This window comes from Bos taurus, chromosome 22 (genome assembly GCF_002263795.3).
Source record: "Bos taurus isolate L1 Dominette 01449 registration number 42190680 breed Hereford chromosome 22, ARS-UCD2.0, whole genome shotgun sequence".
NCBI classification, from domain to species: domain Eukaryota; kingdom Metazoa; phylum Chordata; class Mammalia; order Artiodactyla; family Bovidae; genus Bos; species Bos taurus.
This window is the reverse complement of record NC_037349.1, coordinates 30,233,413-30,246,507: the sequence shown is the minus strand read 5'-3', so window position 1 is coordinate 30,246,507 and position 13,095 is coordinate 30,233,413. Positions and strand designations below refer to the sequence as shown.

Below are 13,095 nucleotides of genomic sequence, written 5' to 3'. Positions count from 1 at the left end.
CTCCCGCCACAGCATTTTATATCAGATATCCTATCAAGTTTAATTAGGAAAGAGATAACCAGAATGGCTTCTAATTGGATATTCACATGAACAATTTCTGCTGGATTCTAAATACAGCCACTCCACTCTGCTCCTGCAGTAGAAACTGTATGGCACCCACTCTCAGCACACGGAACCCTGCGTGGAACTGTAGAAGAACCTGGGGATAATACGCCCTCAAACTTGAATCTTCTTTGCCAGCGGTCACCACAGGAACAAACCGCTTTCAGGAGGGTGTTTTTCATTGGGTTTGTGTATTGGGTTGTTTTGTTGAGGAGGTGGGGAGAAATAAGGGACACTTACTTAAAAAAAAAAAAGAAAGAAATCATGATTCTAATCCTTAAAATGACTAAAATAGTTTCATCCTTTCATAACCTGTCATCACGCATGTTTCTCTAAAATTAAACACATATGGCTCAAGCCAGAGTTACATTATGCACCATATTATGTAATTATCTTTTCAATTTATTACTCCTCAAAATAGAAAAAGATTAGCCCGTGTTTCTTAAGTCTGAGTAAACATATGGCCTGAAGATTGTAAATGACATCCTATCTTTAAAAGAGTTTCCAAGACTAAACAACACACAATGCTCTGTCCGCAAAGGCCATATGTGATAGCAGGGTTGTAAGATATGGAAGATGTGTGTGTGTGTACATATATATATGTATATATATACATTTTCTTGCTTTCTGCCATGTCTTTGATGTCGTGAAATATTCCTGCCAGCAGATCATAAATAGCAAAAAAAGAGACCAAAAATATCTCCATTTCAGTATGTCCCATTAGCATCAATTAACTTGGGTCCTGTTTAATCCTTAAGGAGTAGGTCACCAGTCATCTAGATGTTCATACAAGAATTATCGGTCTCTGTACACTCCTGGAGCTTTGAGCCCGCTTCCCTGATAGCCTGGATGCATCCATTCTCATGTTACCTGGTGATTTAAGATCTCTGTTGAGACCCTCTGCTTGATCACTGTCCTCTTCTTCCTGGTCAGAAAAGGAAATACTCAAGCAGGGGTGCTCACAGCTGCCAACAACCCCCTTCCGACAGCTACAATCAACGGATTCCAGAGGCTCCCAGTGCCATGCAGCAGAGCTCAGGGTCTGACAATGGCTTGATTATCAAAACCTTTCTTCAGGGGAATTGGCGACTTGAAGACTTTTGATTTGCAACAGGCAGAAATTTCTACATAGGGCTGCCAAGCAGAAAGGAAGTATTCTGGAGACAATTCATACTCAAATCAATTTAACTGTTTACCCCATGTTGAGCGATATCAGAAATGTAATGGTATGAGAGGGTTTCTGATGCCTTTATATCCCCCTTAACTGAAAAGGATGATTTATATATATATATATATTTTTTTTTTTAATATATTTTTAAAGTAATAATCCAGCAAGTTGAAGACCAGCTAATCAGGCTTTCACAGAACTGTCACCATATGTGCATTCACAAGGGTTTTACATAAACATTTTGCTATGAATGTCCAGCAAGAAATTGTGGATTTGAGAAGACTTTTCCTCAAGAAAATATAATTTCCTGTGGATTGATACCAACAGCTGGCAATGGTGTTGCAAAGTAAATTTAAAGTATATAGCATCTGATATTTTATTGACTAATGAGGAACCTTTTCGGTAAGACTTTAAAACAGTTCAAGGATGTTTTACTCCGCCATGATGTAACAGCTACTCATTTTCAAATCATAAAGGCAATTCTTTTTATTTGCTCTAAATGGGTAACCAAAGACAGGGAGACCAGTTCTTATCCTCTCATAATCACTGCACAGTAGAACATACAGAAACTCGGTTTCTAATATCTATGATAAGACTGCTACTGCTAAGCCACTTCAGTCGTGTCCTTCTCTGTGTGACCCCATAGACAGCAGCCCACCAGGCTCCCCCGTCCCTGGGATTCTCCAGGCAAGAACAGTGGAGTGGGTTGCCATTTCCTTCTCCGATGCAGGAAAGTGAAAAGTGAAAGTGAAGTCGCTCAGTCGTGTCCGACTCTTAGCGACCCCATGGACTGCAGCCCACCAGGCTCCTCCATCCATGGAATTTTCCAGGAAAGAATACTGGAGTAGGGTGCCATTGCCTTCTCCATGATAAGACTACAGCCAACTAAAAATAAACCACACATTTGGCTACAAAAGGATGTATCTCAGAGGCAGAATCACTGAACAAATCTTTCAGGCTCCATTCCATGTTGACTAAATCTTTGAAACCAGAAGTGCCATGTTTACATTATCTGGCACCTTCTCAGGCACCTTCTCATTTAATACAGATTGACACTGATATTCCCCAGAGAAATGGGTGATAGTTCAATCAGGAAGAAATATGTCATATTTATATATACATATTATATATGTAAGATTAATATAAATGGGAGGCTTTTCTTATGAGTGGGTTCTCATCACAGGGCCTTTGCGCTTGCTGCTCTCCTCCTGAAATGCCCTTCCCCTAAGCTTCTGCATGGCCCCCTCAGGTCTCACTGTCCTTTTCTTCCTTAATGTAAAAATCATACACCCTTCACTCACACACCCCATTCCATTTCCTGCCCCGGAATTACTTTCTCTCTATCACTTACCACCATGAAACATACACTTAATTTGGTTTCTGTCTTCTCTACTAGGATGAAAGCACCCTAAGACCAGGGAATGGTTCTGTCCACAGCTGTATACCCAACATGTGAGACAGGACCTGGAATGTAACTGACACTGATAAATTTACTGAAGGAACAAAGTAACAAGCGAATGAATGAATGAATGAATGTGCCAATACAACAGCCTAAATGTTGCCTTCAGCAGGCACTAGGCCAAGAAGCACATTAATCTATAGTAGTACAATTATACTTAGGCTCGTCTATCATTCCAATGAAAAGGGGCTGAGTCTGAGCTGCTGCTGCTGCTAAGTCACGTCAGCCGTGTCCGACTCTGTGCGACCCCATAGACAGCAGCCCACCAGGCTCCCCCGTTCCTGGGAATCTCCAGCCAAGAACACTGGAGTGGGTTGCCATTTCCTTTGCATGAAAGTGAAAAGTGAAAGTGAAGTTGCTCAGTCGTGTCTGACTCTTCGTGACCCCATGGACTGCAGCCCACCAGGCTCCTCCGTCCATGGGATTTTCCAAGCAAGAGCACTGGAGTGGGGTGCCATTGCCTTCTCTGAAGTCTGAGCTAATTCCCTTTAAAAAAAAAAAAGCAGGGGGAGGGGTGGATTTCAGGCTAATATGAAACAAGTATAAGGAAAAACTAAAACAAAAACCTTGAAAAAACAATATGATCTAGCAGTTAGGTACCATAACTCTGGGGTCAGACTGCCTGGGTTCAAGTGTCAGTTTCTCTGGTAAAAAACTATGTATTTTCAGTAAGAAATCTCACCTTTCTAGGCCTTGGTTCCCATGGCTATAAAAGATGGTCAATTATAGGGCTTCACCACTCAAGAGTTTTAGTGACAATACAATTAGGGACTTAAAGTAAGCACCATGTCAGGCACATAATAATGCTCACTAATTATTCCTGTAAGTGATTTTCCATTTCAAAAATTCAAATAATTTAGAGTCTTGAAAGGAGATCTGGAGATACTGTTGATACTTTTTTCCTATTTCACTTTCCACAATTTTTTTTAAGTGAAAAGTTTGTTTCTCTGAGATACTTACAGATTTATAAATTTTAGAGTAGATTATTATTTTTACGTTTCAAATTTTTTTTCCATTTCAAGAAAGTACAATATGCTTCCTGCTGTAACTTCTTTCTTCCCCCTGATGTTATTTTACTCATTAGAGGCACAGCCTTCTTCACTCAACCAAAGATGCATCTTTATTGTTGGGTACCCCAAAATTAATTTGCGTTCATAAAACTGCCCATACACTGACTCAACGTTCTGCATATATGCCCAGAAGAATTATCAAATAAATGCCCAAACCTGCTGTAACACATTTTACAACATTTCTCCAAATGCAGACATTGATGCTTCTTGAGTCTTTGAGGAATGCATCATGGGAAAAATTCAGGACTTCAACTAGAGTCTGCTTCATTCCTCGAAACCTGACTTTTCTAAAGCTGAACTACACATCGCTGCCCTCTGCAAAAAAAAAAAAAAAAAAAAGCAATAAATGTATTTTTCTCAGAACAAACATCTTTGATACGGTTTTTCTCAAGAAAGCCTGGTTCTCTGTCTATTTTTCTCACCCACTGCTGCTGTTGAAAGTCAACTGAGGGATACTAATCCTTACCATGTGCAGCTTCACATGATTAACAGGCAGGATGACCAGCCTTTTACTCCAAGAGATGCAGGATTGAGGGCATGTCTTAGAGGCTCTATGGTTTGATGCATAGAAGATGTAGTAGAAGTGATGCGTTACTGGACAGATACCACATGATGCAAAATAATTCTTTAAATTCACATAGACTAAGTACAAGTGCTTACAGGATTTCTACAAATTTGTAACTCCTTGCCCCATTTACTTATAGTTTATGAATCTACTTCGGGTCGCCCTGCAGAGGAGACAGATCCGTCCAGGAATTACAGGAGAGACTGAATGACCTTTTTACAATATTTTCTGATTGCCTGATATCGACATGTGGCAGGCAAAGCCTCTTACAGAGAATGACCCAAGGGAAAAAGCATGGGTTCGTGGCTCCTCCGATGAGGAAGACCAAACGAGCACCAGCTTGTGAGTGAGGGAAACCTGAGTTCTGATTCTGCCTCGCCACTCACAGTTGTGATCCAGGGCAAGTCACTCAATCTCTTTTGATTTGTCATGGATAATCTGAGGGAGGGAAGAACAGGGGTTGAAATATCCATCTCATTGATTAAGAGTAGGATCACATTCATCAGAATGCCCAACACTGTGACTGATATATAAAGCTGCAAACTCTCAAAACTGACCATGAATGTTCTTATTTCTATAGAAAGTGGAAGTGCTTCAATACAGAGCAGTCAGTCTCTTGCCCTAATGGCGCCTGTCTCCTCCTATCATCTTTGAAACAACCTGTGGTGCCTGGAGTAACGGTTCTTGTCCTGCTTGGCAATCACTTCAAAATGGTTTGAGAATGGAGGGGCAGGCAGTGTGGCTAGCAGGGTATGGAGCTGTCCAGACTTGACCCTTGCACCTGGGCACCCTTATTTAATGTCCCAAAGTATCAAACGCCTTGCCTGAAATTCCATGAGGGTTCTAAATAACTACCTCCCAAACTATCTTTTGCAATAATGTCACAAGATCTATACAGTCAGGGTAAAGGCAGATTTATAGGGCTAAAATGTCTGTCATACTTCCCACTCTGATCATAGGGACACCAATGCTTTGTCGTGTTCTTAATGCAATGACCATGTTAAGGGGGTAAAACAAGACGCCGCTAGAGTCAAAGTGAGCCTAGACCAAGGACTGAAAGATAAGGCAAAAGGTAATCACAGATGGAGCACAAGAAAGCCCAGCTACCCCAAAAGTGAATGTTAACCAAGACAGATGTCATTCTGAATACTTCAAAATGATGCAACCGAATCTTCTCTTTGAGTAAAGAATAGAAGAAATGACACAGGAATAAAAGGTGGGTCTCACACAGGGGGTTGTGATCCCAAGTGAGACTGGGCTCCCTCCTTTGTATCTTGTGAACACTGTACATCGACCCCACCCCTCCTCCACCTTCAGATTCAGCACCTGGACACCATGACAACCAACTCACAGCATACACAAATTTTAAAAGAGAAAGAAAATGGAGAATAAACACATTTTGGGTTAAATATGTTTGACTAATTAAAAATATTGTCCTGCTTAATATAGGCAAACTGACTGGAGAATTAATGTGCCACCTGTCCACACATTTAGTAAGAGTAAAAACTTAAGACAGAAATTGCAATAGGTGCTTTGTCTCCTGATGGATAGGAAAGGCTGTCCAAATTCATATCCAGGGCTCCTTTCCTTTGAAAACACAGAGAAAGGGAGAGAGGAGGGAAGAAGTAAACTAGCTATTCAGCTAGTTAAAACACCCCCCCACCCCCCTCCCCCTCAACACCACACATACCCTAAATATCCAACCAATAAGGAACTGGCTAAAAATAATGGCAATACACCCATATAAGATAATGCTGGGGGCTGCCACTAAAATGTAAAGTCATACATCTGTATTAAGGATATAGCAAGAGGTCCACTCTATATATACTACACCTTTACTATTTGTTTAATTTGTCTTCTCATCCCTCAATGGATTTTATCCCCCTCAACAATTTTTAATGAAAATAAAACTTCAACTTTTTCAGAAAAGTTAAGACAGACAATTCATGTAACAGTCATATACCAACTCCAAGATGCTACATATTAACAATATCCTCAGCTTGGTTTGCCATACATCTTTAGTCATCTATTGTATCTTAGATATCAGAGTAAGCTCCATGATATATTCTAAAGGGAAAAGATCAACTACTAAAGCACAGGCACAATACTATCTCACTTTTGAAAATATATATGGGTGTGTGCACTCACATGCCTAGAAAAAACAATGGAAGGAAATACCACAAAATGTTACTATTAACAATCTACTTTTTTTCTCATTGCCTACCACACATGCACACATTTATGTTCTCTTCTCTTCCTCTCCCCGCCCCACTTTTTTTTGACCAACATTTATTCCTTGTAAAATAAATAGATATGTAATTAGAGTAAAGAAACGGATGAGAAGAGGGCAAACAGCTAGGAATGAGGCAGCGCAGAAAGGAAATACTCAAAGTCGTGACCATATCCCTCCATCAACAGCGGCAGCTCTGTGAAAAGCTAAGTGCCCGACTCCCAAATGGAAATGCTGACCAAGAAGGCCAAAGAAAGTCAACAGAGAAGGAACCCAACTGCCATTCCTGATGACCATCCAAGTCTTTTCATAAGCAGACTAGCTACTTTTCAGATAGAGTTTTAGAACAATTTCCAATCACCTCCCTGAGACTATCAGTGGGAAGTGATGGGGATTTCCTGATCCCAGGCTCTAGTGGGCACCTGCTGTCATAAACAACCCACTACATCAGTTTTCCAATACAGAAGTTAAATAGACCCCCATTTCTGGCCTCCACACCATCTGGGGACTTTCTTATCAGGAAGCACTTGGGCAGCATCTACCTGGGGCCTGGCCCTTGGCAGGAAAGACAAGAAGATCCCAGACTCAGGACTGTCCAGCTCTGCAGCACATCCTATACCCCAGACATCACTTTATGTTGTTCCCACTGCTTTATCTTTCCATCAATGCATTTGTCTGTCAATTTAAGGACTCACTGGATAAGATTTAAGGTCTAATTTCCATTCATTGAAAGAGTGGGACAAATAAAGGGGCATTTCCTCTGCCCCAAAGACTATTCTGACAGCAGCTCTTAGAGAGAACCTTCTAGACACACTCTAGCCCTCTGTTGAAGGTTGAAAGGGGAGGTCACGAGAAGGCCCAGGAGAACAAAAGAAGAATTTGAAGGCCTGGGTTTCAAAGGCACCTCTTTAGAGCCTTGCTTGTAAAGACTGGATGTCCCTATAACAACAGAATGGATAAGGGATAATAAAATAGTCACAGAGCGCACAGGATAAAAATGATGCCTGAGATCAGCCATTCTAAGTGTTAAACAGTAGTGGCTGATGGAGCAGAAAAGTCTAATAGTACCATAAGTTAGTCTTCAAATCCTGCATCTGGCTTCACGTTAGTAATCTACTGTCAAGTTTTACTTCAGAATGCTCTATTCTACTGGTACTTTCTCATTGTTCTTGTTACTCATTAAAAAAATAAAATAAAAGGTACTACCAAAATATACTATGTTCACATACTATGAGAATTCCAGGCATTTGGAAATACAGCCTTATGTTTTCATTCATATCTTAAGTCATCTGTACCAGCACCTTCTCCTCCCATCCTCAAAACACATATACACACATGTATTCTAAAGATTAGCATTCCAGGCCATAGACATAGGTTTGTAATCAGAAATAAGTATACTAAACCACTGCCCCTCCCCCAGACATTCATAAGGCACACATGTATTTCAGAAGCTCTGAGAAAGAAGCCAAGCATGGCCCTAACTGGTTTGTCTATAGAATTTTTTTATTTACTCAGTAATCATCTGATTTCATAAAATCTCATGAAAAATCATAAGGATCCCAATGAAGAGTGAGTATCCTTAAGCAGGATAATACCTTTTCAATTTGTTAATTGTGAGTATAATTTTAAGTCTTTATTGATAACAAAGAATGTTTCAAGCATCCATGAAACTTTGTAGGATGTATACATAAAAAGTTTTCTGAACCTGAGTCTTTGATGTAAGAGTCAGTATTTATACATATAAAACTTAGAATGTCAGAGCCAGAAGGAAACTTAGTTATCATGCAATTCAATTCTCTCATTTCACACATAAGGACACTGAGCGATGTTAAGTGGCTTATGCGTGATTGTGGGGCCATAAATGATCCCAAAACACCAAGTGAAGAGCTAGAGAGAAAGAGAGAGAGATGGAGAGGGTGGGGGGCAGGCATTATTAGGAAAACAATGATCCGAGAAAAACTCAAATATTAGTTTTTCTTTTTCCCCCCATTATGGGCATTAGTAACTAATGCTGAGGTCTTTGACTATAAAATAATCATGACCGCAAACTAGCCCTAACCCAAAACACAGAATCACACCCCCCCAACAATACAGAACCTCAGCCCTGTAACATAAAGACAACTTTAGAAAACTGATAACATACACCACTTAAAGAGCAACCACTTAGTTTATAGTAAACCATTTGGTTTGGTTTTAAAGTAGGACTTCAAAAGGGCTCAAAATAATCAAAACTTTAGATTATAGCATGTTTCAAAATAGAAAAAACAGACCAACTACTATAGCCATTTGCCCAAGTAGTATTTACAAAGGATCTACTTCGTGCTAGGCATTGTGTTTAGAGACCAGAATACAATAAATAGTACGCAGAAAGTTATACTCTTGCCTGTGGGAACTGGTAAGAAGACTAGGATTAATCACTATAGAAACAAAGATACATTAGAAACTGTACTGGGATGCCACACAAGCAAGTGAAATGGGGCCCGGAGAAAGTTTAAGGGGGGCTTTGGCAAAGGCAGAGAAATCAAGGAATGATTCCTTCAGGATTTTACAATTGAGCAGGGAGCTTAAGAACAGGTGAATAAAGTAGGGAAAACCACTAGACCATTCAGGTATGACCCAAATCAAATCCCTGATGATTATACAGTGGAAGTGAGAACTAGATTTAAGGGGCTAGATCTGATAGACAGAGTGCCTGATGAACTATGGACGGAGCATCCCCATGAAAAAGAAATGCAAAAATGCAAAATGGATGTCTGAGAAGGCCTTACAAATAGCTGTGAAAAGAATAGAAGCCAAAAGCAAAGGAGAACAGGAAAGATATACCCATTTGAATGCAGAGTTCCGAAGAACAGCAAGGAGAGATAAGAAAACCTTCCTCAGCGATCAATGCAAAGAAATAAAGGAAAACAACAGAATGGGAAAGATTAGAGGTCTCTTCAAGAAAATTAGAGATACCAAGGGAACATTTCATGCAAAGATGGGCTCGATAAAGGACAGAAATGGTATGGACCTAACAGAAGCAGAAGATATTAAGAAGAGGTGGCAAGAATACACATAACTGTACAAAAAAGATCTTCACGACCCAGATAATCACGATGGTGTGATCACTCACCTAGAGCCAGACATCCTGGAATGTGAAGTCAAGTGGGCCTTAGAAAGCATCACTACGAACAAAGCTAGTGGAGGTGATGGAATTCCAGTTGAGCTATTCCAAATCCTGAAAGATGATGCTGTGAAAGTGCTGCATTCAATATGCCAGCAAATTTGGAAAACTGAGCAGTGGCCACAGGACTGGAAAAGGTCCGTTTTCATTCCAATCCCAAAGAAAGGCAATGCCAAAGAATGCTCAAACTACTGCACAATTGCACTCATCTCACACACTAGCAAAGTAATGTTCAAATTTCTCCAAGTCAGGCTTCAGCAATATGTGAACTGTGAACTTCCAGATGTTCAAGGTGGATTTAGAAAAGGCAGAGGAACCAGAGATCAAATTGCCAACATCTGCTGAATTATCAAAAAAGTAAGAGAGTTCCATAAAAACATCTATTTCTGCTTTATTGACTATGCCAAAGCCTTTGACTGTGTGGATCACAATAAACTGTGGAAAATTCTTCAAGAATGGGAATACCAGGCCACCTGACCTGCCTCCTGAGAAATCTGTATGCAGGTCAGGAAGCAACAGTTAGAACTGGACATGGAACAACAGACTGGTTCCAAATAGGGAAAGGAGTACGTCAAAGCTGTATATTGTCACCCTGCTTGTTTAACTTCTATGCAGAGTACATCATGAGAAATGCTGGGCTGGAGGAAGCACAAGCTGGAATCAAGATTGCCAGGAGAAATATCAATAACCTCAGATATGCAGATGACACCACCTTTATGGCAGAAAGTGAAGAAGAACTAAAGAGCCTCTTGATGAAAGTGAAAGAGAAGAGTGGAAAAGTTGGCTTAAAGCTCAACATTCAGAAAACTAACATCATGGCTTCCAATCACTTCATGGCAAATAGATGGGGAAACGGTGGCTGATTTTATTTTGGGAGGCTCCAAAATCACCGCAGCTGGTGACTGCAGCCATGAAATGAAAAGACGCTTACTCCATAGAAGGAAAGTTATGACCAACCTAGACAGCAGATTAAAAAGCAGAGACGTTACTTTGCTGACAAAGGTCTGTCTAGTCAAGGCTATGGTTTTTCCAGTGGTCATGTATGGATGTAGATTTGGACTATAAAGAAAGCTGAGTGCCGAAGAATTGATGCTTTTGAACTGTGGTGTTGGAGAAGACTCTTGAGAGTCCCTTGGACTGCAAGGATCCAACCAGATAATCCTAAAGGAGATCAGTCCTGAGTATTCATTGTAAGGACTGATGCTAAAGCTGAAACTCCAATACTTTGGCCAACTGATATGAAGAACTGACTCATTTCAGAAGACCCTGATGCTGAGAAAGACTGAGAGCAGGAAGAGAAGGGGACAACAGAGGATGAGATGGTTGGATGGCATCACTGACTCGATGGATGTGAGTTTGGGTAAACTCTGGGTGTTGGTGATGGCCAGGGAGGCCTGGCATGCTGCAGTCCATGGGGTTGCAGAGTTGGACACGACTGAGCAACTGAACTGCAGAAGAGAGGGAGGCGCACAATAGGTAGAAGGAGCAGAATTTGCAGAGACTCTGTGGCACCAAGGATCAAAGCAAAGACATAACCAGAGTGGTTGCAGCAGGAAAAGGGGATGGCGGTGGGGCAGCACAAAATGAGAAGAGAGGGAATTCATACTAGAAAGACTGGACAGATTTTGTGATAGTACTGTGTCTTGATCATAAGAGTAGCGGTGGGAGACCAATGAAGGGGCTTCAGTTTGGTGAACAGGTGAGTGGCACAAAACCATAACTGCATTTTGAAAAGATCACTCACGCTGTTGAACAGAGGTCAGACTGCAGGCGTGCTGGTTCTCTATAACAAAACTGTCCAACCTTATTCACTGGATTCACAATATATGCAAAATTAGAGCAGGTTCGAGAAAGTGCCCAAAGCAATTCTTCAAATACATGTAAAAGATACACAAAAGACACACACAAGACACACATCCTGAGGGCTGGTACAGTGGTCCACAGGCAAATCAACATTGTGAGTCCCAAGCCCACCCACTATGGAATTTACAGATGGTTTATCCTGGCATCTGTTTCAGACTGGCTGTGTTCCATCATTATTGATTCTAGACTTCCAATTATCTCTGTATCTGATCTTGTGGACTAAGAGGGGTAAGACTCAGCACCAAAACCAAAACCATAAAGCACTGCAAACATCTTCCTAAAAATGAGTACCGTGCTTCTGGATTGTGCCCACCCCCACCCCCTCCGCTTTTTTTTTTTTTTTTTTTTGCTATGTAGGAAAATTGTGGCCCATCCATACAAGATTATACCACCAACACTTACCTTTCTAAAAACCACATGAAGCACTTTGTGATTTATTATTTTTTCACGTGGGAAGCAATCTCAAAGAATTAAATTTCCACCTTTTCGGAGGCAAAAATTCACGAAATTTTATGTGGAGCTAATTTTTTTTTTCATCCAAGGGACAGGAAACAGTTAACATGTCACTTCATTTTTCTCCACACATCTACAAATGGGGACAGGCGCCTTAGCTGGCCCTGTACTAGCACAAGTTTGGACAGAGCTGAGGTTGTTGGGTTTAATTTGGCCAAATAAAGGAACTCTCAACTCAACGAGCATTTGGTCCGTGTAGTCAATTCACTTCATATTACAGATCGAGGACACCAGCAGTACTGTTTAGAAAAACTGGCAATGCTGTTTAGACAAACAGCCTTGAGAAGACAGACTGGATAGGAAATGTGGTCTGTTGCACTGTTATCCCAGGATTTTTTTTTCCCCTTCTTCCTTCCCTCACGAGTGCTTTTCATGTAATTTTTACTCATGAAGTTGCCAGTGTTAATTTCTACAGGCCAAATTTGGCTCACATATTTCTTGCCAACTCCGCAGTCAAATTCTCTGTGCCTGTGTATGTGTGTGTGTGTGTTTCCACTGAATTGCACCTAAAGCCAAAGAGATTTCTGTGACCAGAGACTCAGAAGAATGCAGGCAGCATTGCACTTGAGTATCTCTAATGACAAAATCTGTCTCTATTAGCAAAAACAATCCAACTCTCCAAGCTGGCACAAGGCTCAACTCAGCAAGATGCATGGATCCCCACAGAACCTTTACAAGGATGTGACAGAGCATCCATAGAAAGGCAATTTGCATATTCTCCTGCACAGGAAAATGAAACACAGCAAAGCAAAGGGTAAGCAGCATTTTTTCTTGAATTTTCCTTCTTGGGCTCAATAAGTTAAAGGCACCATTCATTTTAGGGAGCTGGGTTCAAATGACAGGGACAGAAAACAGCAATGTGTTTCCATCTTGTGTTTTATATAACATGCAAATTTCATGCTTCTTTTTTTATTATTATTTTGAAGTGATAAAAGAGTTCAATTCTCTCCTCCACTCGGAAG

General features: G+C 40.7%; 1 protein-coding gene across 20 annotated transcripts in view; it reads right to left on the bottom strand.

Annotated features, from left to right (window-relative positions):
- FOXP1 (forkhead box P1) overlaps positions 1–13,095 on the bottom strand; it is a 627,940-nt gene that overhangs the window by 443,710 nt on the left and 171,135 nt on the right. For 4 of the 20 annotated variants that reach the window (XM_059879649.1, XM_059879647.1, XM_059879651.1 and 1 more), the window contains one exon: positions 3,956–4,114. The exons of the other annotated variants lie outside the window; for them this stretch is intronic. The gene's annotated coding sequence lies outside the window, so the exon portion shown is untranslated. The remainder of the gene's footprint in view (positions 1–3,955; positions 4,115–13,095) is intronic. 20 annotated transcript variants of the gene reach the window in all.